Source organism: Antedon mediterranea, chromosome 9, assembly GCF_964355755.1.
Source record: "Antedon mediterranea chromosome 9, ecAntMedi1.1, whole genome shotgun sequence".
In the NCBI taxonomy this organism is placed as follows: domain Eukaryota; kingdom Metazoa; phylum Echinodermata; class Crinoidea; order Comatulida; family Antedonidae; genus Antedon; species Antedon mediterranea.
Window position 1 is genome coordinate 11,965,919 of NC_092678.1, and position 6,022 is coordinate 11,971,940.

General features: G+C 37.8%; 1 pseudogene; it reads left to right on the forward strand.

Moving 5' to 3' along the window:
- The first annotated feature begins 861 nt into the window (after window positions 1-861).
- On the forward strand, window positions 862-4,470 carry LOC140058165 (uncharacterized; annotated as a pseudogene).
- The last annotated feature ends 1,552 nt before the right edge of the window (window positions 4,471-6,022 follow it).

Consider the following 6,022-nt stretch of genomic DNA (forward strand, 5'->3'; position numbering starts at 1 on the left):
TGTAGAATTCCATCATTAGATGAAGATAAGGAACTTCATGAAATTGTTTCTGGTGTTCAAACACATTGTAAACGACATTCAAAGTCATGTAAGAAAAAAGGTACAACATGTAGATTTAATTTTCCCAAACCACCATCTGAACGAACATTTGTTATACAACGTAAAATCCCTGATGATGATAACAATGATACTGATATAAATGATACCGATGGAAATTAAAATGCTGAGAATGATGCTATAAAATCAGCCAAAGATTTATTAAACAGTGTAAAAAGTGCACTTATTGGAGAGACAAGCTATGATGACACGAAACAATTATTTGAATATTTGAATATCACACATATAACAAAGATGTTTTTGCATGGAATAAACAAATGTTGCACAAACAATGCACAGATATAATATGTATTGAAGCAGAAGATACAGCAATGAATTCAAGAAAGAAAAACACAATTCGTGACAAACCAATAAAGAAGTCTAATCAATGTTCACTTCCAAGTTACTTATGGGTTGCACCTAATGCCAGAGTAATGTTAATTAAAAATGTTGATGTAAGTAAGGGAATGACAAATGGATGTATGGGAAATGTTACAGAAATAACTCAACCTGATGAACATTCTAAACCAACATCAATCAAAATTAAATTTGATAACTGTAGTGTCGTACAGTTTATAAATGGGTTATTTAGTAAACACATCCTGGCAACGCCAAACTCGTGTAGAATACGCATGCGTGCAGGACACGCAGTAGTACCAAACAGGATATAATAAAAAGATAGAACTGCATTTATAGTGTCTACCGAATCGTCATTAAAGTCATCGTAAACAATATTACACTGGCGACGAGTAGGATCAAGTAAAAATGGAATCCACACTGGCAAACTTCCCGAACTTCAAAATACGAAATTCCGGCGACGATGCGCAAGAATTCGAAAAATACGCAGGCCGACTCGAAAATTTTTTCACGGCTATAAACATCTGGGACGACAAGAGGAAGAGAGCGCTGTTGCTTCACTATGCAGGTGAGAAGGTATACGATATTTTTGGAGCTTTGCAAAATACAGGCAATACTTATGATGAGGCCAAACTAGCAATGAAAAACTACTTTGAGCCCAAGAAGAATATTCCATTCGCCATCTACACCTTCCGTCAGTTAAGCCAAAATGCCAGCGAGTCGATTGACGACTACGTCACACGCTTACGTCAGGCTGCTAGGACATGCTCGTTTGCAGAAGTTGATGTTGAAATAAAAATGCAAATAATATCTCACTGTTGCTCGCCAAAGCTTAGACGTGCGGCTCTACGAGATCCTACGCTAACGCTAGACAAGATCTTGGAGTACGTATCCCATCTAGAAGTTCTGTGGAGATGATGGCCAGAGAACTTGGTGCGATAGCAGAGCTACAGGCAGCAGAAGTTATCCTTAGCAACAAAGACACCACTGTGGGATTCGATGCCACAACTCAAAAGAGGGCACACACATCAATGAAATTCATTTTACCACCACAAGTCAATGTGTATCAGCTGGTATAGAGGAACTTGCCGGTGGTACTGCAGAAGACTATGCATATCAAATTTGTCAAACTGCAGTTGATAATATGGCCGAGACTTACTGCTATTTTAGTGAAGGCTCAAGTTATCAGGAGACGAGGGCTGCTATTATTGATAACATAACAAATTCCATGAGTGTGCGGCTAATCATGCAGCAAGTGGGGTAAAACACTTAACGAACTAAATTGTCACCTCCACCCATTGGACTATATAGTTTCAGCGACAAGGAGTGCCCTCAAAGAATTAGAACAATCAAAAGGACATCTGTTTGGGAATGATTGTACAGCTGTCAATATCATTGTTCAGATGAGCAAACATTCACCACTTTCTTGGACAGAAACAATGTTGCTAGAAACATCCTCCCAAGATATAGAGGCAATCGCCTACACATACTTTTTCATAATGCTGGTATTCTCATCCAGCTTCATAAACTATTCACAGAAATGTTGAGAACCGGTTCATCTCTAGGTGGACTACGAGCTTCACTATTGAAAGATTTTGAGAGCACTACAGCAATTGCTGAGCTTCAAGTGTTGGGCCTTGTTGGAAAACAACTGACGGGGCCGTGGATGAGGAAGTTTTATACTTCAGCGGAAGATGAAATAAATCATGTTGATGGAATCAATGTCGTCAAACAAGTAATAACTTCTTTAAAGGACATGGTTAAAGATCCCTCTGCGATGTTGCAATCCCCAAAAGACTTTTTTGGAGATAATCTTGTAGTTGACACTTTAATACAATTGAGAGCGGTCACAACAAATTCGGAACTTTTTATTCCAATGATGAAAACTTGTTTAGAAATTACAATACAAGTTTTAGAGCGACAATATTCAAAGTACTTTGAGCTTGATATTACAGAGAAGTTGAGGGAAGAAGTAGCATCAGCCCGTTCACATAATATTGACTCGGAGGAGATTATGGGGATGTTTAGCGCAGCCCAAAAGAAAGCACCTAATGCCACACTATGCTATCAGAGTTGCAAGATGCGTTCGTCAAAGAATAAGACTGTCGAATATATTGATGCGCTTGATGAACAACGAAGAGAGGCCACATTAAAAACTGCTGTTAAGTTGGGGCGAAAACAAAAGCAGATGTTAGTGTCTCCTGTTACCTCCGACTGCTGATTCAGTATTGTCTGACGCATTTCACTTATCTGTTTATTCAGAAGAGATTCATCTGTTGTCTTGGAGGATATGCTGTCGCTCTCTGCAGACTCTTTCATTTCATCTTTCTCCTGCTTTAAATGTTCCTTCAAGGATGCAATTAAGGTATTCAAACTTTGAATCGTTTCATCCCGCTCCTTTACTTTACATTCTTCAGCATGTAAGAGTAGACTAGACACCAATTCATCATCATCTTCCGTTTCCACTCGTGCTCGTTTGCGATTCTTCTTCACAGACTGTGTGTAGAATATCTGGGCTTGATGTAGTTTACGAACAATGAGGGCACCAACACAACGACGCAAACTATGTAAAATTCAGTACCTTTATTCTCTGACTCTGAAAATAGTCTGGTGACTAGAAAATACAAATAATAATCACTTAATATCGTTTAACAAGTCTCAAATAAACCGAACAATTTGAATAAATGGTCAACTATTTTCTCTTAATAGCACTTTAACACAGGAATACAACTCTCCTAGTTATAATAGGACACATGGTCAACTACTTTCTCTTAATAGCACTTTAACACAGGAATACAACTCTCCTAGTTACAATAGGACAAATGGTAAACTATTTTCTCTTAAAAGCACTTTAACACAGGAATACAACTCTCCTAATTTCAATAGGACAAATGGTCAACTATTTTCTCTTAATAGCACATATATTCATTACACTTGTTTATATTGGAAAATAAAAACTGAAACTGAAAAAAAAAACTGAAACTGAAACTGTGCTTATAGATTCCTTGAGCTTTTGAATATCGGTTTTTAAATTTTCAATTTCTGAATCTCGTTCTTGAAGACATTAGTGATTTTCAAAGTTTCCTTCAACTCTTGCATCTCTTGTTGCATGCCTTTAATTGTACCAACACGCTCTTGCAGCTTTTCATTTGTTGTTTCCAACATTGCTTTACAGTCCTTAACTTGCTCGAAATCCTTTATGGCTTGGTTCTGACCATCCATTGTATTAAAATCCTCTGCAATCTTAGCCTTCAATTTCTCAATCTCCTGCGTCTTTGCATGGAACTCTTCTGCTGCATCAATGAAGCAGAAAGATCTTTGAGAAGAATTAGTGTTGAAAGACAAAAACAGAAGGAGCAGAAAAAGGATAAGGTTGATAGAAGGAAATTAGAGCGAGTACTTAAAAAATCAGGAGTGGAAGGTGCAAGGAAGGAATTTCCATCATTAAATTTTTCGTACATTCAAATTGAAACGCTTACTGCTATCTTGCAAGGCAGGGTGATCGGAAAGACAATTTGTCATGTGTGGGAAGAAGATGATGGTCAGGTTATGTACAATGGAATGATTAAAAAGTTCTATTCTAATAAAAAATATAAAGTCGCTTATTGGAATCAGGCAGAAGAACTTGACAATGCTACTGATTACAATGTTTCAATGTTTGAATTGGCCTCTGATCTGTTGCGAAATTATCTGGTTTTTGCCGATTAGTGGCAAATACTGTATAATAATCCTCTCACTGTGTAAATAATTGTAATAAAATCTGTAATTGTATATACAGTAGTGTAATTAATATAATAAATATGGGTATGAAGCGTCTCACATACACACAGAGCCAAGACATTTGTCTTGGACTTGCACCGTGTGTGGGCCCTAACCTTACGGTTTTCATTATAATTATCATTTCATGCTGTCATTCTACTATCTTATTATCAAGTCCTTCCCTGGGTTTATAGCCTCTCTACCCATCATGCATACAACCAATAATATCAATATGTACAGCATTTTTCCTGTACATGCCGTACAAATCTTTCTTTTTAACGACAGTGTTATCTTTGAAATTAGTATTTTAGTGTAAATAAAACAGAAACTCTGATTATATTTATCTAGTTTAGATGTTATAGAATTGGTTGTTTTTTCTCAGTTCAGCCTTTTTCCTGAAATAAATAATAAAACTATATTATATTTACAGTATATTGTCTACTGTCTTTATTTTTGCATTTAATTTAATGTAGTGGTTTTTTAACGTTTCCCGGGGGTGGGGGAGTCCCAGGGGTGGGGAGTCCCGGGGGTGGGGGAGTCCCGGGGGTGGGGAGTCCCGGGGGTGGGGAGTCCCAGGGGTGGGGGTAATGGGGAAAATTATTTAGTAAATTTGTATTGTTTTAATTAGATATTTTATTTATTAGGTGGTTCTTCTAGTGGAATTTCCTACCTATTATTTTCATGATTTATTTTTTTTTGTGGGGTAATTATGCATAGGCTTAATTATTCCTGTTATTGTTATTATTTTTAGAATGTCTCGATTTAGTGCATGCTATTTATTTAGCATAGATTTCTTGTAAATTTTTTAGGGTACAGGCTAGGCCGGTACCTATATTTATTTTATTAATATTTATTGATTTTTGGTTAGAATATTATTTTTTATACGCCCCAGTTCTAGTCCGGAAAAGGGATGGAAATGTCAGATTTTGCATAGACTATAGGGCTTTAAATAACATCACGGTAAAGGATGTATATCCATTACCAATTTTAGAGGATTGCCTCGACACATTGTCGGGTAATCAATGGTTCTCTAAATTGGACGCCATTTCTGGTTATTGGCAAATAAACCTCAATGCCGACGATCGCAAAAAGACTGCTTTCGTCACCAAATATGGCCTGTTCGAGGTAAAAATGCCCTTTGGCCTATGTAATAGTCCGGCAACCTTCTCTAGGGTCATCAATATGGTTTTGCATGGTCTAAATTGGCAGACTGCTCTGGCTTTCCTCGATGACGTGGTAATCCTGGGCAAATCATTTGAAGACCACAGCAATAATCTAATCTAATCCGACAATATAATCTGAAACTAAAACCAAAGAAATGTCTATTTTACCAGAGGAAAGTGGAATTTCTGGGCCGTATGGTCTCCCGCAACACTCTCGAGATGTCCGATGCCGATATCGCTGCAGTGTGTGGGTGGCCTGATCTTAAGAACTACAAGGAGGCTCAACGCTTCCTTGGCCTAGCAAATTACCATAGGGCATTCATTCCCCATTTTGCCGAATTAACAAGACCTCTTTATGCAGTTGCAAAAAAGGGGGAGTTCCGATGGGAAAAACCTCGAATAGATGCATTTCACTCAATTAAATCTAAATTGACACAACCACCAGTTCTGTCACTTCCGAATCCTGATGACATCAGATCAGGCAATCGGGGGTGAATTGTCCCAATTACAGGGGGGGGTCAGGAGCGTGTGATTTCTTATGCTAGTTTAGCCCTAACATCAGAGCAGCAACGTTACTGTACCACCCGTAAAGAACTGTTGGCGATTGTGAAATTCACACGTCAATTTAGACACTACTTGCTGGGTAA